General features: G+C 39.8%; 1 long non-coding RNA gene across 1 annotated transcript; it reads left to right on the top strand.

Moving 5' to 3' along the window:
• Nucleotides 1-967: 967 nt before the first annotated feature.
• LOC117523771 lies at nucleotides 968-24266 on the top strand. Its single transcript, XR_004564614.1, has 4 exons — nucleotides 968-1171; nucleotides 2105-2109; nucleotides 6275-6280; nucleotides 24255-24266. It is a non-coding gene; the product is annotated as an uncharacterized LOC117523771 (long non-coding RNA).
• Nucleotides 24267-25825: the final 1559 nt, after the last annotated feature.

The following is a 25825-nucleotide window of genomic DNA, read 5'->3' as shown; positions in this document are numbered from 1 at the left end:
GATCAGGATGGTAGGATGAATTTGACTGCAGTGCACAGTAGGTAAATGGGAAATGGCCTGCATTTATATAGCGCTTTTCCATCTGCATCAGACGTTCAAAGCTCTTTACACATCAGTGCCTCACATTCACCCCAATGTCAGGCTGCTGCCATGCAAGGCACCCACTACACACTAGGAGCAACTAGAGGATTAAGGACTTTGGCCAAGGGACTTTAGTGATTTTCTGGTCAGGTTGGGATTTGAACCGAGGATCCATTGGTCTCAAGAGAAGGTCAAAAAGTTGCTAAATCTCACAACAAAGTGCAAATTGCTAAATTGGCAGCACTGAGTCAGAGGTTTGTTAGCAGACAGGATGTGGTAGAGCAAATTCAAAATAAGGACCCATCAAATTTGTCTCTAACTTTTGGGGACCCACATCATTCAGGAATATGCCATTCCTACCTGCTGAATATTTCACACATTCAAATATTTTATACTACCGTATTAACACGTCCAAGCGCCCTGGGCATTCCTCTGGAAATTCTGCCTGTATGGGTGATGGGCATTTGCACAAACATGGCCAAATATTACATTTGTCAGACCACCCATTTCAATGAAATGTCTGATTTACTCACAAATACAGAGTAAATCAGCTGTCCATGTCTGTTTTATCCACTCCTTTTGTCATTTATTAAATGTGTTCCTTGTCAGTTGATGCCTCTGGCTTTTTCAACCCAGCAGGAAAAAAAAGTGATCTGACATGCAAGGTCAGATTTCAAAATTAACCACACAGACAATTTACTTCACTGAAACACTTTGCACAGCGTTTATGTTTAAACAGAAAACTCTGGCTCTCATGGAAACTTAAAAAAAAAACTCCCAACAGTTCAATTCCAGGTGACTCTACAGTTCAATAATCTATTTGTTGTTGTCTGTGATTCCTCCTCATTCAGATAACAACATCCATAATTTTCCAGTCAGTCTCTTAGTGAAAAAGGTGGAACATCCAGTCTGTCGCTGTCAACATGTAAACTCTGTTTTCTCCGTGTTCGGTCCAGAAGTGATGTGTGTTCTCTCTGTGTTCCACTCTCTCACACTCAAAACAGCAAGCAAATGTCCAGGCAGCAGGAAAGATCTCCGTCTGAACTCCCTTCAAAGTTTTGAACACACACAAAACTTTCTGACAAACTTTGTCAACATAAACTGACAACAAACTCATTTTGCTGGATGTAAAAAGGACTTTTGTCAGGCAACAATGAAAAACTGATAGTAGCTCCTTCACTTTGAAAACACTTTGTTTCTTTCAGAAGAGTCTTTCACAATAACAGCACAGGTCAAACAGATGATATTATCACAAGTCTGATGTGGAAGAGACGAGAGAAACACTGAAAAGTTGGGGGTCAGAATTAAGTTATTTTATGTGACCATTTAATAAACTTTATTTAATAAAATAATTTATTTTTGGGTGGGTGGTTAACCAACTCTCTTCAAAAAAGGGGGTGGGATGATGCTCAGCCCTGGGCCCTCAGATGCACAAACATGGTATATCAAATGGATTCAGTTTGCAATCACCAGTTATTTGCCTTGTAGTTATAGTTTATTTGGATATTTAATCGATTTTGAAGAAATGGGTTTATATAGGCCTTGATGCCTTGATAATAATGTAATGGATTACAATTATATTTTTTGTAACTCTTCTTACATAGAACTAGTTACTCTAAAACACTGTCCATGTTTTCATCTCGCTGCAGCAGACATTTTTGAGATGTGGGGATGGATGGCTTATCTGCCTGGGTGCTTGTCATCCAGGACCCAAGGTGGTTGTATGATGCGGTGGGTATGGTGACACCAGGCACCAACACGTTTACAGAGCTGACCTCTGAAAATGGAGAGACTCCAAAATGGCTAACGCAACATTATTGTTAAACACCTTAAATTTACACTGAAATTCTCCACTATAAACAAGTTAATAATTAGAATCGCTGCACAAATATTTCTGGACATGACTGGAAATTAGTGTGTGTGTGTGTGTGTGGGGGGGGGGGGGGGGGTACATGATTCTGAACACCCTCCTTGGGAAGTTGGACCAATGCAGGGTTCACCTGCTATTGATATTCCTCGACAGCATCAGTCTTGGACCCAACGGCTTTGCAGTGATTTCGGATAAATACTTTTTCCCATAATCACCTGGCACAGCTATACACTACTTGCCATTTTGATTTGAACCCACTTGAAGAACTCCCTCGGCTCTCCTGACACCTGGTGATGTATAGATTTTTTCCACGTCTGCGTAACATTGATTATTACACACCAGCCATCATCTAGCGAGTGCAATCTGACCAGGTCAACAAGGTGTTGATACCAAACTGATTAGCCTCATAAAACTGTTTTATTGGAGGGTTCTGACAACCTGAGGCAGTTTACGACCCTTCTTCTGTTTTATTATCATGTGCGCATCAGTTTCTTTGGGAGGAAGCAATTGTTGGTGGATGAGCTGGTAACTGTTGCATAAACGGCGCGATGCCCCTGAGAGCATGCACCCGTATTGTTATGGCAACTTTGTTGCTGGCAACGGTACACAAACCTGTGTAAATCTCTGTCATAGCCGTAATCACAGTAAAGAATGTCCTCTCAGGTATTATTACCATAATAAGCCACGACAGGCTGCAATACATGAAAATCATATTTCAGCTAAAGTGTGCAGCTTGACAGAAGGAAACTCTTAAATTGGCGTACTGCTGCAACTCCTCATCACACGCTGTTTATGAAACAAAAAGATGTTTGGCTGCAGCGTTGTCTCCTAAACCTGCCATTTTACAAGTGCAGCGACCCACGGATCTGCCGCCGTAGCTGATGCTGCCACTGCACCAGCTTTGATAGATTTTCCAAACTACACAGCCTGGAGCAGGTGATTGGTTTTATGAAATGGGTGTTTATGTGCGTGTCTGCGGCCCGCCATCCGTCATGTTGCGGTGGTTAACATGGCAGAAATTCCCCATCAACACACTTGCACACACTCGCACACAGAGCGCATGCTGTCTACATCTGTCCGTCCTGCTCAAGATGAGATTGAGTCATTCCAGGTAGAGTCTGCTGGTCGTCAAGAGGAATTTGGGTGATTTAATCTTGCCTCATGTACCATCAGCACAGGCAATCACATGTCGTTCTGCACACATTTTAAAGCTGCCGTTTAAGTTCAATGAATAAATATTACAGTGTTAAAGGACCGTACCAGTCATTTCTCTGCTATGACACAGACGTTACTTTAATGGCAACCATTTTCCAAAACCACAGACATGGAGAGGTAAAACTGATTTAAAAAAAAAAAAAATATATATATATATATATATATATATATATATATATATATATATATATATATATATATATATATATATATTTCCAGCTGGAGTTAGCGTTATCTCTTTTAAAGGCCTATAATTTAAACATTTGAGTTCAGCTGTTACGAGTTGTCTGCATAGTTTAACCTGTAACAGTAAAGTGAGCATGTAGGGAAGCTGAACCCAGCAGAACAAAAAAAATTAATACAAATGGAATTTTTGAAAATAATTATTTATTTAGTTATTTATTTACTGTATCGCCATTAAATTTGCCCACTCAAATGGCTCCACAGTTTTTATTACACAAAAATAATGTGGCTTTAGAAAGTAATTGTAGTGATGGATCTGCTAACCCAAGAAGGTCCAATGTCACCCAGAAAAGGAGGAAAGCGGTGCAGCTTACCTAAAATTTCAATCAAAATTGTTCATTTTGTGATAAAAGCATGGAATCTGGCACTAGGGATGGGACCGATCCGATCCCAGATCAGTATCGGAACCCGATACGTGTTGTAGCTTTTTAAAAAGGAATAGTTTGCACCGCCTGTCAGTTATGTTATGGGGTAACATATATCATACGTCATAGAATCCAATGGACGTTGACCTTGTTTGACCTTTACTTTGGAGACCAAACATTCAACACACTCAAAACTATTCCATTTAATAATCATTTTATTTCAACCAATAATTTGCATCACTTTTTTCTCCAGGATCAGGTGCCTAACAGAAGATATTTCACCCTGCAGCCAAGTGTCCACCTCTTCTTGTCTTTTCCACAGAAAAAAAAGTGATGCAATATTTGAGTGCATCTTCCCTCAGGTAAAATTCCTTCCTCCCCATCTCCCTACAGTCTCTGTCTTGAATCTCCTCAGTACCACACACCTTCAGTCTCTGTCAGGAACACATGCACACACACTATGATGAGCCTTTTGCAACATCATCAACGCTACTGCAAACCCACACTTGAAGCACAGCTGGTACAAGTACACGTGTTGTTTGTACCTGCAACAAAACTGTACGTGTGAACGAGTTTAATCTGTGCATGAAATAGAACCGATATGACTTTACTGCACAGTCGTGGTCAATGTCAATTTTATTTATATAGCACATTTACAACAACAGCAGCTGCCCAAAGTGCTTCACAGTAAAAACAATATCAAAAACCATGGTCCTTGGTCCTTCATGGCACCCCATTCATGCCCCCCCCAAAAAAAGAATTGGCAAACCACAAGACAAGAAATTGGACTTTGTGATCTAAATGAAATCTTATTCCATGACTGTTTCTTTTGAGTTAGATGATTGGTCGTTGCATTGGTGCAACACATACTGATTGGATTTTCCAGTTAGACCTACTGCTGTACTTAAGATAATTAAGTTATGTGTCGGAAAATATTCAGATGAAGACAATGTTTTTGACTTTTTTAAAAATCATTCATGTTTGACAAAAAATGTGCCTGTCTGTTGACTTCAGTAATTAACAGTTACAAAAAACAGCAATATCACATTGTATATTATTGTCTTGTGCAGAGTAATGAAAGATATGGTTAACAATAAAAATTACAGTTTTTCTTTGCAAATTTAACTTTGTTTATGTTAGCATTTAAGATGGAAAGAATTGCTTACTACAACTATAATAATAATCACTGTTTGCCTATCGGAGAACCCAGGGCCAAGCATTGGCCCGCCCCCTTTTGTGAAGAAAAGGGGGTGGTTAGTTAAACCCTGGTTTAACACTTGTTTAAAAAGTTGGTTAAACACCTATCTGAAATTAAATTAAATTACATTGATTGAATGAGAACATGACACAAAAAAATGGACAATCAGGTAAGTTATTTGTGATACATTTTTTATTTGTGATGAAGTTAGACATTTTATTGAAATTGACATTCCGATGTACATGATATTGGTCATGTTCGTGCATCGGCCCACTTTTCAAATTTTGCGTAGTGAGCCCTGGGCCCTCTAATGGTGGAACGGAGTATTTATATATTGGTTCATATTATATTAATGAATTTGTATTATTTGAATTTTTTTTATATCAGTGACAATATTACATTGTTATTCCATGAATGAGTGGATCCATCCCTGCTCAGCCACACATTCAAACATCGCCTCCCCGTTGTAGCCAGTAGTGGTCTCCATCCTCAAAATTACAATTATGTTACCAGCTCAAAAAGCAATGCAGCATTTGAAGTCTTTATAGTGGAGCAGATAACTGTAACAATTGTTCATTTCTGGAAACAAGCACCAAAATTGGCACACAGACATTACTCTTTTGTAAAAGCACATCAGCCACCTAAATTTTCAATAAGCAGCCAGGTAGGGGTCAACTGAAGAATTACACAGGGGTCAAAATTTAAAAATGGTCTAATAATGTTGAAAACTATACCACATTATTTGTCTGATCATAAAGATTCCAAAAGGGAATAGTTTGGACTATCTATGACTGAATATTATGAAGCTATGGGATTAAAACAGCAAGAATGGTGACAAAGGTCAATTTCAGTTTGTACACGGGTCAAAAGTTAAAGTTGCTCCAATTTTGGTAAAAAGTGGTGCAAATTATTGGTTGTGTTGATAGGATTAACAAACTGAATAGTTTTGACGTATTGAATGTTTGGTCTGTAAGGTAAAGGTCAAAAAACGTAGACGTCCATTGGATTCTATGGCATGTGACATATGCAGTGGTGGGCAGAGCTAATCAAAAAGTTAGCTTCGATAACTGGTAATCAGCTAACTGAAAAGTTATCTTTTTAACGCTAAACCGATAAACTGCCTAAAAACTTATCGGAAGCTACAGATAACTGATAACTTTAAATTTTGCCTCCCATACACTCTCAGCTACTAAGAAGCTGATTTTGAGTTTAAACACTGCCAACACAACAGCCAATGAGCCAAAACCTCAGTCTTTGTGCACTCTGCCCCCTGCTGTAGGAGAACGTCATTTACCCTGACAGGATACAGTGGTCCCGCCGTGAGGCAGAGGTCTTGAAATGAAAGCAGGTTTGAGTTATGGTTTTGATTTAAATATAAATTATTCCGGAGAGAATAACTACATTAATGTAAACTCTTAAAATGTACAAAGTGATATATAACATATCTGTTAATTTTAAAATAATGCACTCATTCTGATCATTTGAACATTAACACACAGATGCTCAGAGGGGATTATGGGTAACTAAGCCTCTGCTCATACTGATTGGTTGATTCATTCATTCTATGTAAAAACCAACAAGTGAATCAATGTAATGTGTTGTTTACAAATAAATGTGCTTTTGTAAAATATGTCATTTTTTTTCATGTGTATAAAAAAAGAAAGAAATTTTCAAAATCCCGCTAGACAGTGTCTAAGCCCACACATGAAGACATCACAACTCTACAGGGAGACAAGGTTTCTTTCAATAACAAGAACTGTCAAAAAACTGTGTTGGAATTGTGTGGCGATAGGAATCGCCTTTTGAATGCTTAAATAATGTCAGTCGCACAAAGAAATCAAATAATAGTGAAAACATGTTCGGTGTGGTGTCATAACGCATCAATCAGTCGCTCCGTGAGGCATCAAACATCAAGCCTGGTTCACATGGCAAGATAATTAGGCCGACATCGGACCCGATCTTCTCCTTCTGACAATCTTAAGGACGCCCGACAATCGTGATGACGCTAAATAAAATCTTATCAGATATTCCTGCCATGTGTGGCGTGTTAAGAAGGACGTGAGGAGCTAAATGTGACATGCAGTCAATCAGAAAGTGAGGTGTCTGACCTGGGAATGTTCGTGTGTGAAATCTGTTTGTGTTTTTACCGTGTGGTTGACACCACACACAACTAAACCTGTCAGATCTATGATTTTTTTTTTTTTATCTCCACGTGTGTGGTCTCTCAGCTTTGGAAACCTACAGATAATTTTAAAATCATGTGGTCGACAACACTGATATAACCGGTCGCCAGTAGATGGAAGTGTTCTATGCATTTTGACGCCTGTTATATCACACGGCTTGAATCACAATTTCGGCTTTTGGAAAAGCAACCTGGGCTTCTTCTGGCATTTTTACATAAAACAAATACAATAACAATGACTATAAAGCCAGAGAATATATTCACAAGAGTTTTAGGCACAATATACAAAGAGTATAATGCTGTTGTCCATGTGGAGCCTGATCAGAGTGTCTCAAATGCATTTCTCCTGGCGTGAACTTTTACTCATAATGCACTGTGCACACACCATGTCCACACTAAAACCTTCAAAATTAGTGCATTACTTTAAAACTAAAACATATAGCTGATATTTTAACTTTATAAAACTTCAGGCGTGACATCTAAAATTAGTTTGGTTAAAATTCTAACCATAAGTTAAAACTCTATGCCTCTGGATGACTTGGGTGCTATTGCCAGTGTATTAGTCCGGGATCAAAATAAATGACTTTTTTTTTCTTTTTTATGAGCAGTTCTCATTTGCCTGCAGAGGTTAGGACAGTTTAGTCTGGAACTAGCTCTTCTGTTTGTAGAGGATAGAACTGTGCATCTACTACAAAAAACTATGTCTGCAAAAATGTTAGCGGTCTAAAAATTATCGGACCAAAACTTATCAGAAGATAATTGGTCCGATGATGGTTTTCAAAGTTATCTGAAAAGCTAATCCGATAATGAAAACATTATCTTCGATAATTAGCGGTTAGTAGATTAGCGGAACTGTGCCCACCACTGGACATATGTTACCCCGTAACATGACAAGTAAGCATGACACATGGTGCAAACTATTCCTTTTTAAAACCCTATAAACTCAACCAATAATTTGCATCATGTTTTACAATAATTGGAGCAACTTTAACTTCTGACTCCTGTACAAACTGAAACTGACCTTTGTCACCATTCTTGCTGTTTTTACCCTATAACTCCATAACATTCAGTCACAGATAGTCCAAATTATACCTTTTTGGAATAGTTATGATCAGACACAAAATGTGGAATAGCTTTTCAATATGATTGGAACATTTTTTTGTGCAATTCTTCATTGACCCCTATTTGGCCCCCAATTGAAAATTCAAATGGCTAACATTATTTGCCTAAAATATATACCAAAAGGTATACACAGTCAACTTTTGGTGCTTGTATCCAGATTTGAACAATTCCTCTGCAAATATTCTGTTATCTGCTGCACTATTAGGCACTGTTTCTTCCTTTTGAAGGTTTTCAGCGTTAATGCAGAGTAAAAGGAGCCGAGCAGCAGAACGTCCATGATGAACTGCTGAATGCAGCACACAGTAATGACATCCTTATGTCCATCAGTTTCCATGCCTGCTTCCATATACTTATCTGGAAGTGGGCCAGAACAGCAAAACACTAAATGTTGACTTATTATATATACACCAACAATACATTCGGGTTAAAGTTTAAAATAAATACACATCATTTCAGGGCTGGAACTTCTCATTTCTGCCTGTCAGACACACTGAGGCAAATTCTCACCACACTGTGAGCTGGAGCTTTCTTTAAAATAATCTTTTTCCCGACCACAGCCAAGCACAATAAGTATTCGTCATTCATAACACATTGTTGAGGAGGTGAGAACATCACTGAGCTCTTAGCACCTTCCCACTAACAGCTGTAGAGGAGGTGGAGGACTGTGATATGATCATAACACATGGATCTGTTCTTAATACCACCGTGTCAATGCACCCAATTATATGTGCCTTAAAATCTCACCTCCGTATGCAGTTAAGTCCACAAATATTTGCATACTGATAAAAATTGGTGATATTTTAGCAGTCAATCACATTATATGAGAGCTGAAGGAGATATGAGCAAGTACTGCACACTCTCACCTTTAATATTGGGATAGAAGTCAGTGAGGCCCACTGGTACCCAGGCTTGTCCCCAGATACCACAGCGTGAAGGGATGAGAATCTACGAATCCGTCTGGATGGGTTGCCAGTCCATTGCTACATTGGCCTTGGCTACTTGTCCAGCCAAGGCCAAGCCCATTTACAGTTGGGTGGAGATGGAGATTAACAGTCTTGTCCAAGGACAAAGACAGGTACCGTGAAGCACAAACATGGAATGGAACCCAAGTCTACTTTATTGGTAATACAACGCCAATCTCACAGGGTCACCTCTGCTAGCAACTGCTTACCGTCTGTCATTTACTACCAACATGTGCAGACAGTGACAATTACTTTTTGTCTGCGTCATACTTGCAGAGGCTTGAACTTTCTGAATCTGCTAATAAGTTGTAACACTGCCATTAAACCATCCCAATCCATCCACACCTCTATACAGTAACCATTTATCTGATGCATCCAGGTGAAACATGGTACAATATCAAGACCACTTTGTTTTGTTTTTAATTTAATGAATCTCAGAACAGCCTGAATAGGAATCACAGTGACTCACCAAATCAACATTTTTTTTCTTGCCTTTGACACATTTGGTTTTCTATATCTTCTCAAATGACCTCATTGTTATCTTTGAGATGCCAACTATCACTGAGATTTCCTCCTCACATTCATACTCCTTTGTTGTTGATTATGTGCACCCAGTAAGTTGAAAGTGATTTTCTGGAATTTAAGTCACTTATTTATTTAATTATTTTAGTTTGTTTGATTTTTGTACTAGTTTGAGATTGTCCTATTACTTAGACTCCAGTGTGACTTGCATACCAAAAAAATCAAGTTTCTTATTAATGAACTACAAGGGAGAACTATGTACTGTATACAGCACTTTCCCAGGAATCAAAGCACTAAACAAAATACCAAATGTTTTTACTGCAGGGTTTCCGACGCTGTGGGTCAGCTATCCATGTCCATCAGATGATTTTCTTTTCTTTTTTGTCTAAACTGTGTCAAATATCATCTGATGCTGTTCAACACACTTATCTGTCCATCAAGCTTATTGCTGGAATTTAACTGTCCTTATGGTACACGCCACAAGCTGAAGCGTTCCTGGATAAATCCACTGTTCCTTTCTATGTGTTGCTGTGGGCCAGCAATACAGAGAGTTTGGGAATTTATATCTGCAACTTATACTCCGGTGTGACTTATATACCAAAAATAAACAAATAAATCACACGTTCATTATTAACAATAATAATTCAGATGATTTATGTCGAACTTCTCAAGGAAACAAAATACTAAACACAATAAGTTCTACTAATAAAATAATAAATAAACAACAACAAAAACTACACTACAACAATACAAAAAAATTCCAAATTAAAGAGCAACTTATACTCCGGTGTGAAAATGCAGCAACTGTGGTACTGTTTACTTTATTCTGAAGTGTTTCGGACACAAAGGATGTCATATGTTGTGGGCAGTGTGGTGAGGTGAGGCTATGAAAACACATCAGAAATGGAAAATCTGAATTTAATTACATGACAGAATTTCATATAGAGTTCATTTTCTTTTATACCCACAGCACATGCTTTCTCCCACAAATCTTTGTTCGTTCTGGCCTGCAGTCCTTTTGAATTTTTCTCTTTCAGCAATTTAAAGTCAGTGCTGTTAGAATGAAATCAGCCTCACTTTTCGATGTGTGCGCGTAATGGAGCAGAGCTGTTAAAGTGAGATTGAGCCATCGACTCCAGCTGAGGGGGGTAGGGAGGTTGGCTGAGTTTCATTCCCAGTAGTTTGTACCCTGCTTTCTAAAAAAATGACGACAGGTTGGCTGAGTTTCAGTGGCGACGGGCTGCTCCAGCCTCTTCTCACGCAGAGGAGCCCAGAGTTTGGCCAGCTTTCAATCCTAATAATTTATCTGTCTTTTATCAAGGAAGTGTTGGCCATGTTTCAAATCCCACTACAAGTGTAAAAAGACTGGCCAGTTTTCAAAATGTTACCATTTTTATTACAGCTGAGCAGTCCCAAGTCCTCACATATCTGTTATGTTATTCCCTCATCATCCTTCGTGTCTGACTGCAGCCGTTCCCAAACATAAAGACACCAGGGCTGACTTTTAAATCTGAAAGCTGTCTGGGGCACACTGAAATCTTTAATTGCAGCTTCACAGTTTTGATGAGCACATGAGACTACGATTTATATATATATATATATATATAGTATATCCAGAACATATTCACAGCGCTGCACTTTTTCCACATTTTATGTTACAGCCTTATTCCAAAAGGGATGAAATTCATTTCTTAAGATTCTACACACAATACCCCATAATGACAATGTGAAAAAGCTTCTTTTTTTGAGACTTATATAAATTTATTAAAAATAAAACAGAAATCTCATGTTCCTAAGTATTCACAGCCTTTGCCATGGAGTTTAAAATTGAGGTCATCTTGTTTCCACTGATCGTCCTTGAGATGTTTCTACAGCTTAATTGGAGTCCAACTCAGGTAAATTCAATTGATTGGAAATGATTTGGAAAGACACACACCTGTTTACATATAAAGTCCCACAGCTGACAGTGCATGTCAGAGCACAAACCAAGCATGAAGTCAAAGGAATTGTCTGTAGACCTCAGAGACAGGATTGTGTAGAGGCACAAATTTGGGGAAGGGGACAGAACCATTTCTGCTGCTTTGTAGGTCTCAATGAGCACAGTGGCCTCCATCATCTGTAAATGGAAAAAGTTCAGATCCATCAGAAATCTTCCAAGAGCTGTTCGCCCTTCTAAACTAAGCAATTGGGAGAGAACTGCTTTAGTAAGGGACATAAACCAAGAACCTGATGGTGGAGAGGGGAGAACCTCCAGAAGGAAAATTATCTCTGCACCAATCCGGGCTGCATGGTAGATTAATACGTTTTGTGGGGAAAAAAAAAAAAAAAACTATATTGGAATAAGGCTGGAACATAAAATGTTGAAAAACTGAAGCACTGTGAATACTTTCCGGAAGTTTATATATATATATATATATATATATATATATATATATATATAGGCCAGTTGTCTTCCTCTACTGTCTTCCCTTCTCCATTTGTAGATCTTACTGACAATTCTACCGACTATATATAGGTATTTGCGTATCGCTATCGGCGGTGCATTGTTTCTTTCTGCCTGAATTTTCCGAGGTTCAACGACCAATGTATTTCTGTCTCCAGCTCCTCAGTAACCATCAAATACATGTAAATAAGATTGGAGCACCATAAATAAAGTAGTAATAAATACAAACCCTGAGATACAACCGCATCCAACTGATTTTACACCTCCTGTGTTCGGATACAGCAGCTATGTAGAATATCGTTGTGGTTGTCTGACGCTGCTTTGGTTCCAGCTGGCTTTGTATGTAAACAAATTTGTTGTGCCCTTCCATACTTTCAAGTTCTAGGAGTTCAGCACAACAGTTAGTCCAATAGTTGTCATCACGTTTGTGTTGCTCAATTCTTTCAGTTGTCCCTTCACACTCACTAAGCAGGCAAAATCGCTAATACAATCGTCTGGTAGCCATTTCAAGTCCCATGTCCACAGCTCTCCCAATGAGATTGTGAGCACAGCTGTCCGCCATCATCACTTTCTCTCCGACTTTGTGGTCACACTTCACCAAAATCAGATAAACTTCTGTTGCCTTCTCCGCAAAAGATGCTAGATCCCGGCATTGTTTTCCCTCTGTAAGGAACACCCTTTACACTGAGACATTTTTCAGCTTTGGGTCCATTATATATCTGACATTTTCACACACCTCTGATGACAGACTTGGAGCTCATGCATGTTTAAGTAACAGTAAACAAACAGTGGGGGTGCATTAATCTGCTGAAAAAAATGGATGCTGATGACACAATGCATTCTGGGTTATATTTTCCTATGTGCAGTAGGGAGAACTGGCAGAATGTTAGCGCATTAGCCCCAGCAAGTGGACAGGTCTGTACTGTTATGTGCTCTTCTGGGTCTTACAACACACTTAAGTCAGAATGAAAACATAATCACATCACAAAACACTTTTCTTTGATGTGAGTACTACTAAATGCTACAGTAACTGGAATTGATGAGACATATATATACATACATACATACATACATATGTTTATTTACATTTTTAACATTAAAAAGCATCTTTGATTGCAGGTGTATTTTTGCTGTTTTTTGTGGTGTTTTTCTTTGTGCATTGCAAAGCTGTAAAACTGTCAACCGCATACATTAGGCTGACTTTAAGAAAATCAAATATTAGATTGGGAGATTGTTATAAAAATTAATGTTGTTAAGCCTTTGTCAAAATACATTTACCATTATAATTGTCTTAGTAATTGACTGAACAATGCCATGGAAGAGCAAAGAGCACAGATAAGATTCTCTTATCCTATGTGATGAGATGAGACATGAATTAATCAGTGCATGATGAACAAGAAGGAAAGGACTATTCATCTGATTGCCTTATGCTATGTGATGAGGCAAGACAGTATTTCATCAGTGTATAATGAATGACCAGCAACAGACTTTAAATAAATAAATAGACTGCATTTATATAGCGCTTTTCCATCTGCATCAGACGCTCAAAGCACTTTACAATTATGCCTCACATTCACCCCGATGTCAGGGTGCTGCCATACAAGGCGCTCACTACACACCGGGAGCAATAGGGGATTAAAGGCCTTGCCCAAGGGCCCTGAGTGATTTTCCAGTCAGGTGGGGATTTGAACCCATGATCTTCTAGACTCAAGCCCAACACCTTAACCACTAGACCATCACCTCCCCTAAACGATCTATCTTTGAGACTGACTGTCTTATACTATCAAATTATTTCATTGAATGGACTTTGGAACACCGTGGGACTGTATATAAGTGGCATAAAAACTGAATGTACTCGTATTTGTCTTCAGACCTACACTCTGTATGACATCTACCTTTAAATAAAAGATCTTAGAAACTGAAAACCATTTCCTCTGGTGTCTTGTTTGTTGTCTGTGTCAGTGTTTTTTTTTTTTTGTGTGTGTTTTTGTTTTTTAGGTAATTTTCCTAACAAAGATACTCAATAAAAAATTACTCTGATTAGAGGCAGATTTTTTTTTTTTAACTGGGACACAACGAGTTTCAAATATTGAATATGACACAAAATCAACATGTTTCCAATTTTACAAGTTTCAGACTGAATGGGTGACCAAAACAACCACAAAACAAACAAAGAAAAACTCCTAACTCTGCAATATGGTGACGCACCTTCATTGAAACATTGGTAAAGAGAATGGAGATGGCGAGAGATGGAGATGACATTAACAAAGACAAATGGAAATATTAATGCAATTCATGCTTACCGAGTCAGAATAAAGAGAAGGGAACTTTGATTTTAATAATGAAAATGTCTAAGTTCATCTTCTGGACATTTTCAGCTCAGAGCTGTAAGACTTATGGTGCACACTCTCGAGTGATTCATGCACTGAGAGAGACGCAATCAGGACCACAGGCCTCGGGTGTGCACACGCTCACACTCACACAGCTGTTAGCCTTCTGGTTGGGGTTTATCCCGACGTACTTAATATCACACACCCAGATAGATGAGAAGCCATTTGCCCCTCCTCGCCCTCATTCCCTATACGGGAAGAAATACAATAAGTGGCTGCTGCCATCTTGTCCAATAGACTTTTAATGGACTAGTTAATTGTAAGCTAATTAAATAGAATTTATCAAAAGGAACTTGCGCTCCTTAAGCCTGAGGCTCTGTGATATTATTCCCGATGATCAGTCTTGTGTTGCTCGGCTCATTGTGCACATGTCGCGAGCACATAAAACTGCTGGGACATCTCAGTGCGTCCCCTTTGTGTCCGTCACCGCTTGTTCCTAATAAAGCAGAAATTGGGGCCGCTGTCTTACAGACCTTTATTTAATTTGACCCACCGCAGAGCAGAGCTGAGAAACACAACGTGTCTTGTTTTAATCACGGATTCTTGTTTCCATCCAGGATCATTCTGAGGAACATTTGGCATTTCCACCTGGAAAATTTTACCCAGAGGAAATTTATCATCAGGTCATTAGACATTCAAAGAAAATAACCGATAACAGATGAAACTTTGTGTACGATAACTTAAAAATTTTAATAGCTATTACAATTTAAAATAAAAAAAACCCTGAATTAATTAATTTTAACAATTTTTTTTTATTTCTACTGGACGGGTCATCTGTCTATTCATCTCTTACGATGTGGACAACATGCTCTTTGCTAGACGTTTCATTTTATGTCAATGAAATACAATTTTTGATGGCTACTAGGGGTGTAACATTTCACCACTATCAATCTCAATTATGTTAAAGTAAACAAAATAACTACATTGATACACGATCCCCTGAATCGATCTAAGTGTACTGTGGACTGGTTCATGGCTCGATTATAACGTTATGAATCAGCTGATTTAATATGTCACACTGGCACGTCCATGTCTTCAAAGTCTCATCAAAGTTCAAAGGTCAATGTAATGCTCTGGTCACAGGAACATTAACCTGCCTGTGAGGTAAAATTACAAATCAGTAGGTCCAGTAGTAGCAGGCAGTATAATGACGAGATGTACACATTTGAACTTTACATTCAGTTCCAAATTTGTTCATACTACTACACAAGTTCAGAATGGGAAAGTTATGTTGTGCTATTTATGCTATGCTAACAGACAAAAAAAAAAAAAGTTGGCTCCTTCTATGCTGTGATATCACTGAATGTAGTGCTGCCCCTAGTGGTGAACAAAGGGTGAGCAGAGGCAGTGCCAACATGTTGGAGCACAGTAGTAAAAATCTGAAAAAGGTCCCCGGTTTTTCATCAAACATGTAGCTAAGCAATACCATGTTTGTCTTTTTCTAATCTGAAGATCAAAGTCTACATTCAACAAAGAACTTAATCGGATTGAATTGCATCAGACTGAAGCGACTCATTCCACAATAAACAAGTATTGTTCCAGAATCATATAATTTATCTAGATGTGCATCGGATCATTTTATAAGAGAGAGACACACAACCGTAATGGGCACGCAAAGATTTTACTCAAAAAAAGAAAACAAGCCTGTCCTGGTTTTCAAGAACATAGATAGATAAGAGTGTTACCATGACTATTTAATGTTGTTTATATGACAAAACTAATTATATTTTATTGTATCCCCAGTCATTTTAGGGCAGGCTCCCTTTATATATATATATATATATATATATATATATATATATATATATATATATATATATATATATATATATATACACACACACACACACACGAGGTCTATTAGAAAAGAAACCGACCGTTTTATTTTTTTAAAAAACTATATGGATTTGATTCATATGTTTTTACGTCAGCCAAGCTTGAACCTTCGTGCGCATGCGTGAGTTTTTCCATGCCTGTCGGTGATGTCATTCGCCTGTGAGTACGCCTTGTGGGAGGAGTCGTCCAGCCCCCTCGTCGGATTTTCATTGTCTGAGAAGTTGCTGAGAGACTGGCGCTGTGCTTCATCAAAATTTTTTCGAAAACTGTGAGGCACATCCGAGTGGACACCATTTGAGTAATTAAGCTGGTTTTCGGTGAAAATTTTAACGGCTGATGAGAGATTTTGGATTGTTTCTATCGCTGTAAGGACTTCCCACGGAGCGGGACGTCGCGCAGCGCTCCGAGGCGGTGACGTCATCCTGTTTCAAGCTGAAAACCTCCAAATTTAAGCCTCTGAAAAACACCTCCATGTTGATAACCATTTGTAAAATCCAGGCGGCTTTTGGTGGCTTTCAGTTGAGTGAGTATCTGAGAAATTGTTTAACAGCAGGGCATGTTCCAACTTGTCCTTAAGGCTTCCAACGGAGGTGTTTTTTTCCTGTGGCGGGTGCGCCGCGTCGGCTCGCAGCCGGCGCGGCGCACCCGCCAATCCATCCGCACTTCTTTCATTAAAAAAAATCTCCTTTAACAGTGGAATGTCCGGATAAACTGCTGATTCCGACCTCTTCTGAAAGTTCTCTGTTCTCTCACGACATCCTGGGTCAACAGAGGCTTAAGTTTGGAGGTTTTCAGCTTGAAACAGGATGACGACGTCGCCTCGGAGCGCTGCGCGACGTCCCACTCCGTGGGAAGTCCTTACAGCGATAGAAACAATCCAAAATCTCTCATCAGCCATTAAAATTTTTACCGAAACCCAGCTTAATTTGTCAAATGGTATCCACTCGGATGTGCCTCACAGTTTTTGAACTTCTCAGACAAAGGAATTCCAACGAGGGGGCTGGACCACTCCTCCCACAAGGCGTGCTCACAGGCGAATGACGTCACCGACAGGCGTGAAAAAAACTCTGGCATGCCCACGAGGGTTCAAGCTTGGCTGATGTAATCACACGTGATTCAAATCCATATGGTTTTTTAAAAAAATAATAAGGTCGGATACTTTTCTAATAGACATCATATATATTATATATATATATATATTATATATATATATATATATATAGTACTGTGTTAGTTTTAGGCATCCCAGCGTTATCATAAAAGTAGTATTTGATGCCCCTCCCACCCCACCCCTTTTTTATTGGCATGTCAACACGAAATCAGTTCCAACTAAAGTGAATATGTGAGCTATATTTTTTCTTTCATAATAATAATTTCTTTGTAAGTGTACTGGCCAGTAGAATAATGCACACAGCTGCAAATGTAAGTCCCTGCTGCTCCCTTGTTTGCACTCAAGGTTGCCACAGCAAATCTAAAGTGGACCTGCATATTGAACTGGCACAAGTTTTACACCAGATGCCCTCCCTGACACAACTCCACACAACATGGAGAAATGTGGCAGGGGTGGGGTTTGAACCAGGAACCTTCCACACTGAAACCAAAGGCACGAACCATTTGGCCACCACCCCTGCCCCCACACAGTTGAATTAAGTGACAGTGGAAATAAGCCTCAGAGCCAATTTGCTGAATAAAAATGGATGATATTTGGACGTGATGTTTCTCGCTGCAGACACATGAACACAATCCGCTCATAGATTTGTCACTAACTATCTTTGTGATTCAGCCCTTTTATCCTCATGTGGTACATTTTAAACTGCCCCTGCCCAGTATCAAACAAATAGGTGTACAACTTTTTTTATACAGCCATTTTATGACAAACAACTCCCGTGTAGGTTCAGTCATTATCTACTTAATGTTGACGAGCGTTTAATAAAATCAAATAATGTAATTTGTATGAAATGAATATGCAGCTGCCACTTCCTATAAAAGCAGGCTGTTGGCGTTTTGATGGTTTCATCTGTTGTGCTCCATAAATGTTTATTTACTGCACAGAAAAGCATGCACGGACAGTATGTACAGTCCAAACAGCCTGCTGTGATTTGTGCAGACATGAGCGTGCACTGTGCACACTTGTCATTATCTCTGTCATGGAAGGTAGAATTTCACTTTTGTTGGGCTGTTATTGGGATACATTTGCAACTGTGTGATTGCCAAATTTGGTGGAACGATCATTTTTGTCAAATGGAAGAAATCACTAATACACACACATTATATATCTATATATACTATATACATACACACACACACACACACACACACACACACACACTTTTGTGGTTGTTGTGGATGAGACCCCTTATTTTCTCTGATGGCAAACTTGCCTATTGTTCTTGGCAAAAAGCCTCCAGTTCCTGTAAATTCCCGGGCTGTGTTGCATGAATTGCATGTTTGAGATCTCCCCAGAGTGGCTCAATGATATTGAGGTCAGGAGACTCAGATGGCCACTCCAGAACCTTCACTTTGTTACACTGTAGCCAATGACAGGTTGACTTGGCCTTGTATTTTGGCTCATGCCATGTCAAAACATCCAAGTACATCCCATGCACAGCTTCCGGCCTGATGAGTCCAAATTTTACACAGTATTTTCTGATAACATGCTGCATTCATCCTGCCATCAATTTTGACCAAGTTTACTATGCCTTTGTAGCTCACACATCCACAAAATATCAACGCTCAACCTCTGTGCTTCACATTAGGAAGCATGTACCTTTCATCACAGGCCTTGATGACTCCTCTCCAAATGTAACGTTTGTGGTTGTGGCCAATAACTTTGGTCTCATCACTCCAAATGACTTTGTTGTCTGTGCTGTTTGGCATATACTTTGTGGCCTTTGCATAGTAATGGCTTTCTTCTGGTGACTCAACCATGCAGCCCATTTTTCTTCAAGTGCCTCCTTATTTTGCATCTTGAAACAGCCACACCACTTTGTTTCAGAGAGTCCTATATTTCAGCTGAAGTTATTTGTGGGTTTTTCTTTGCATCCCGAACAATTTTCCTGGTAGTTGTTGCTGAAATTTCTGTTGGTCTACCAGATCCCTTGACAATACTTTTGCTTTCTTCATGAATGAAAAACCAGAAATGTCAGTGCAGCATTGGATGAAAGATGCAAGGGTCTGCCCAGAAACTCATCTACACACACACTGATTACAAGCAAACAGATCACAGGTAAGAATTGTTACATTTAGTAGCCACTCAAACTTGTTTGTGTCAACTTTTGTACATGATATCACGCCAAAATCACCAGGGTATGTAAACTTTTGATCAGGGACATTTAGTTATTTCTGGTGTCATTATGATTTCAAAAGAGTAAACAGTTGCTTGACAATCAATGGATTCACACAACCACTAACCATGAGCGAAAAAATACTTTTTCAACACTTATTCCAATTAAGGGCTCGGGGGGGGGGGGGGGGGGGGGTCTTTGGGAAAACAGCAAGATACACCTTTGACAGGACACAACTCCTGGGGCCACATAGACAGACAAACTCAATCACACCCTCACTCACACTAATGGACAATTTAAAGGTTTCAGTCAACCAAACCTGTATGTATGTGGAAGGGGGCAGAAGCCAAAGGGAAGCCACACAAACATGGAACCTGCAAAATCCACTCAGAATAACCAGGAGGGAAGCAAACCCAGAACCTTCTTACTGTGCTTGCAGTGCTAAGCATTAAGTCACCATTCGTTCCAATTGGATTTTCATTTTTATGCTGATGATCTGCAATTGTATATGCCGTTGGCAATGAACAATGGTTCTGAACCATCTAAACTTGAGACCTGTCGAACTATTGTTCAGAGCTGGTTATCAGCAAATTTCATGGTCCTTAACATAGCTAAAACAGAAATGCTCATTATTGGATCAGCAAGACAGAGTCACCTTAATTATACTTTTACTCTGTCTTTGGCATTGCAAAGACAGAGTTAAAAATCTTGGTGTGATTTTTAACAAAACACTTTCCTTTGCCTTTCATATTAAGGAGGCCACTAGAATTGTCTTTCATTTGAGAAACATTGCTCAGGTTAGACCTGCCCTGTCTTTTAAGGATGCTGTGATTTTAATCCACTCTTTCGCAATTTCAGGATTATTAACACCCTTTTATCTTATCTGCCAAAGACAACTCTGTCTCCCAATTGTTCAAAACGTGGTAGCTTGTATCCTGACCAGAGCTGGCAAATTTGAACATATCACTCCATTGCTGGCCTTTCTTCAGCGGCTCCCAGTGCAGGTTAGAGCAGATTATGAAGTGTACTTATCTGACCTGGTGAAGTCCTACATGTCTGCTCATGGACTGTGCTCCCAGGATTCTGGTCTTCTGTGTGTTACAAGGGTCCAAAAAAAGACTATTGGTGAGCGAGCTTTTTCCTTCCGTGTACCATCTTTGTGGAATAGCATCAGGCAGGCTTGTTCTGTTGAAGCATTTAAAGCCAAGTTGAAGACCCACTTATTTTCTGCTCCATATGGGTCATGAGCTGTGGTGTTATTTTTTTTTTTAAATTCTAATTATTATATCATTATTGGATTGTGATTTGAACTTTGCTCTTACCCTGTTTATCTTGAATTGGTTGTTGTGCAGCACTTTGATTGAAAGCGCTTTACAAATAAATTTATTATTATTATTATTATTATTTTATGACTTAGTGGTTTATCAGCTAAACACGTGCAAAATCTGGTGCTTTCATGACAATTTGAATTTTTTTTTTTTAAGTTATCTACCAAACATGCAGAAACGTGAAAATTCTTCTGGCTAAAAATGTGCCTTAAACAGAATTTACGAGGCACATTGTGCACATAAACACAAGCACTGACACGTAGTGTGACTCATCTGAAGGAACATTTATTGAAACCACAACTGACTCCAAAACAAATGCTGGTTATCCCCGCCGCAACAAGCAGATCTTCAGATTGTTTATCCGGAGTCTTGTTGAGTCACCAGAGGTTTTACACCAAACTGGAAATAACAAACTGAGCTGTCCAATCACTGGGGACACAGACGGTGAGACAGATGGGAAGAGCGGCGATGAGGGTATCAAAGATGGGATGTCGAGAAAACATGAAGTGAGTGAGAAAGAAAAGCCACCGCTGAGCAGCAGTAATCAAAGAGACAAAGGTCACCGCGCCTTCACAAAGACAAATCTGTGCGCACTGTTGCTTCCACCACGTTAGCTACGTTACTTTGTCAGCAAGAAAATGTGTGTTTGTTATCGAAGAAACTGTACAAAGTCCTGATGTTTTCTGGTGTTTCTACCCTGCTGAAGTTTGGGAGTCTATCTTGTAGATTGAGTTCCTCAAAATAATTTTCTCCAAAAAGTGGAGAAAACTCCAGTTTGACTGACATTGGCTTTGTGAGTAGTTCTTTTCATTCCAGTCAAAAATCCACCCACTTTGTGCTTTTTCTACACAGGAAAGTCACCAGTGTAAAACTAACACTGATGGTGTTAACACTGCTACTCTGACCAGAGTGGACCATATGTACACTGGCAGTGTTAATTTAATGCCGTCAGTGTGGGTTTTACACTGGTGATTTTACTGTGTATGTTATCCTTTTGTTTTATTAATAAATCTTGATGTGCTGAATCCTGATCACTTTGATACCATCAGAGCAGGTTTGCTTATTGATCCCATTTGCAGAAAATCAGAGTAATTCCAATTTTGTGGTACATCACACACACCTGACACATGTGCTACCCAATGCATTCTAGATTATCTGAGTATTCATGGAGTCATCACAGGTTCCAGATGGCAACCACCCAGGAAGGAAACTGTCCATCCTCACCTTCTGAAAATAACCATCTACAGAATCTGCTGCTGCCAGGTGAAGCTTGCGCATGTCCTTGGTCTTCTCCAGTTTCTGGTGTTCTCAACACTGTCTGCTTGATCATGCACAGAGGAATGTGGTACAAGCCCAAAATGACACAGCTGATGTTCCTCCCTGTGTCACTGCTCATTTAACAAAGACAAGACTCCATTGATCCATCGTGGCAATCATTGTCTGATCTGCTCCATAAAGCTGAACGTCTGCCCCAAGAGGAGACCTGGACATTGCAAAACTGTCAAATGGTTCAATATCGCCAAGCTTGAAGACCCAGAAACAAAAGTAGAGTTTCGATGGTGCTTGAAAAAACATCACAGAGTACTCCATCCTGGCTCTTAACCATTGGGAGGAGACAATAAGACCACCATGACAGCCTGCACTCGGACACCAGAAGAGGAAGCACCAGGAGTGGTTCCAAAAGCGAAAAACTTTCAGACCTCAGCCTCCAGTAAGATCAGACCTCACAAGAGAAAAAGTCTCAACCAAACAAAGCAACGTTGCAAAATGAAGCTCACAAAATGAAAAAGTAGTGGTGGATCAACAAGGCTGCTGAAATCCAAGCCCTTGCCAACAGAAAAGACAGACACATTTTCAATGCCATCAATGCAATCTATGACCCTTCCACCTAAGGACAAGTAACTCTTCCAAGCACGGATGGCCTGAGCTTACTGAAAACCAAAGTTCCATCACATCAACTGAATCACTGAAGAGGAGGAAGTGCTCAGATATTTACTAAGACTTCATTGAAGAACTCAGCCAAACCCTAAGTCTTGAAGAAACTTTTGTTGGCCTTAAAGGCAGGAAAAACAACAGACAAGACTAAGACAACACTTGCAATGGAGAAAATTGTCACAAATCAAAAAAACAAAACAAAAAATATTCAACAAATGTGGTCATGTGATGCACCACATAAACTGAATATTTTTATTCAAGATATCCTGACTAGCCACAGTTTACACAGTGATGGGGGTTGAGCCAATTGCACCCCCCCGCCCCCCTGAGCAGCTGACCAAAGGTGTGATAAAATATGGGAAAGGTCTTGCATAAACAATGACTCACTGATGAATCATGCACTCTAAATGATTGAATCATGCAGAGTGCATGATTCATCAGTGCCCTAGAATGTAAACAAATGTCTACTTTTGAAGAATTTTCCATGGTTGCACACCCCTGGACCACTCTAATCACAGCCCCCCCCCTCAACTCAAGCTAGGTCCGCCCCTGCCCAGTATCAAAGCCATCCAGTCTTCACCTTAGATCACTGATAAAACAGCTGCAAATGGAAAAAAGTTGATCAGCATCCAGAACTTTATGAGTCAGAACAAACTCTTTTACTGTCCTAGATTCAGTTTTAATTATTCATTTCCGAGTGCAATGTCAAAGAACCATTTTCCACCAAAACACCCCAAACGTGCTTTGCATGGCTTTGATTGAATGAACCAACCACATCTGTGCTTTCTACCCACCACTCTGACGTGAACTCTGTCCTGGCTTGGAAATGCCAAACATATGTCCAAAGCACATTTATTAAAAATCTCTTATCGCTGACTGCTTATTGAGCCTAAAGATGCCCTTCACACTTCCCTTACGAAATTTCAAAACTATCTTCTCTCTCTGCATGGACACTTTGCTTATCGGCCTTCAACAATTAAGTCATGCTAATGTCACATCCTTTAAAGAGCTGATGGGTTGAGAGCACATGAAAGAGAAATACAAAATTACAGGAGGCACAAAATTGCAAACATTTAAGGCAACGGAAGAGAGATTGACTGCCAAAGTTATGAAACTCCACGATAATAAAGTAATCTGTCGGCTGGTCCTTTGCAGGCAAACATGCTCTCATAAAGACAGATGGACAGATGCAGAGATAAAGTTGCTGCTATCTGAAATGCAATAAAAGTGAAGTAAATGAGTCTATTCTCAGCATCTAGCTGAAGGCCACAGTGGCAGGAACAGCAGCTGCGGCGGTGGAAGCCTGAAAGGCGAGATAATGACTTAGTAGTAATAATCTCCCCCTCCTCAAACTGATAAGAGCCTCCTCGCATTTGCATGCACGAGGTGTAATCTCATTTCTCCACTTGTTATTCAGCTGTGTTGAGTTGCAGGTTCAAATCCCAAGATGAAGTGCTGGTATGATCTGTGAATGTGAAATGCTTTCGGCTCCCTTATCGCCTCCCGGCGGTGCCCTTCATCGACTCATAACGCCTCCTTTTCCCTCATCTGTTGTCTGAGTGAAGGAAACAAATTATCAGTAAACGTTAAATCAGTTCAACGAGCTCGTGCCAGAAAGACAGAATCTTCTTGGAAATGTTGCTGTTATTATTCATCTTTAAATGATGGAGACCTTCAGTTTTTAAAAGATTGGTGTATCTTCCACTAATCCTGCAGGACTCAGCTTCCCGGGTCAGTGTCAGTGTAATAGCAATGGTACTTGTTGGATAAAGCGGAACTAATGTGCAGCTGAATGTTTCCACACGGACATGTTTTGTGGCACTGGCTCGGCAGATGAGTCTAATTAAAGTTATGCACGAACAGATCGGGTCGTTTGATGTCTGAACCCCCTAACGTTAAACAAGGTAACGATTAACGTAACACGGTGTCAGAAGTACAAGGACAAAAATGAGTGAGCAGGAGGTGGCGCAAAGACGGAGCGCAGACAGAGGAGCTTCCGTGCCTGTTAGCGGCGTCAGGCAAGTTTGACTTCAATAAAGCTATTGATTGGCCAAGATGGCTGAAGCGGTTTGAGCACTAGGATAGCTCCGGCTCTCGACAAGCAGCCACAAGAGTTCCAGGTGAACGGTTTCAAGTATGCAGCCGGCCACAATGCAGCGGATATCCTGAACATCCTGCCCCTGACTGACGCCCAGAAAAAAACAATCATAAAACTCGGTGCCAGTGGCTTTTACGGCGTACTGTTAGCAAGAGGAACGTCATCTTTGAAAGAGAGTGCTTCAACTGGAGAAGCCAGGAACCGGGGACAGCGTGGAGTGGTTCATAACAGCCAGTGGTGAGTACAGTTAACCAAAAAGTTAGCTTTGATGACCATTAATCTGCTAACTGAAAAGTTATCTTTTATGATTTTGCAACTAGTTTGTCTCATTTTTCAAGTCTTTCAGTTTGTTTTTCACATTTTCGGTGGTTATGCCACAGCCAATCACAGAGCGTGGCGTGATAGCCAATAGCGGCCGACGTATCAGATCAACCAATCACAGCCATGTTTTCAAAAACACGCTAAAAGTCTCTTTGTACAAGAGACTGTGGTACTAGTGCTAAGAGACCAGCTGATATGAGGCCGTATGGTTGTGGCTATAACAGATGCTAAATTGTCTGAGTCGACAGATGCTGATTTAACATTGGAAAAAGCTATAACTTGTGTGAGACAAAGTGAAGCAGTGAAAAGACAGCAACCTGTCGTCAGAGGGATGGAACATCAACCAGTACAAGTGGAGGCAATTCACAAAAAGCACATGATGACATTTAAAGCCGTAAAATTCAAAACAGACACCAAAGGATGGGAGTGC

The sequence above is a fragment of the Thalassophryne amazonica genome, chromosome 13 (assembly GCF_902500255.1).
Source record: "Thalassophryne amazonica chromosome 13, fThaAma1.1, whole genome shotgun sequence".
Lineage (NCBI taxonomy): Eukaryota > Metazoa > Chordata > Actinopteri > Batrachoidiformes > Batrachoididae > Thalassophryne > Thalassophryne amazonica.
This window is presented reverse-complemented; position numbering and strand designations above follow the sequence as displayed.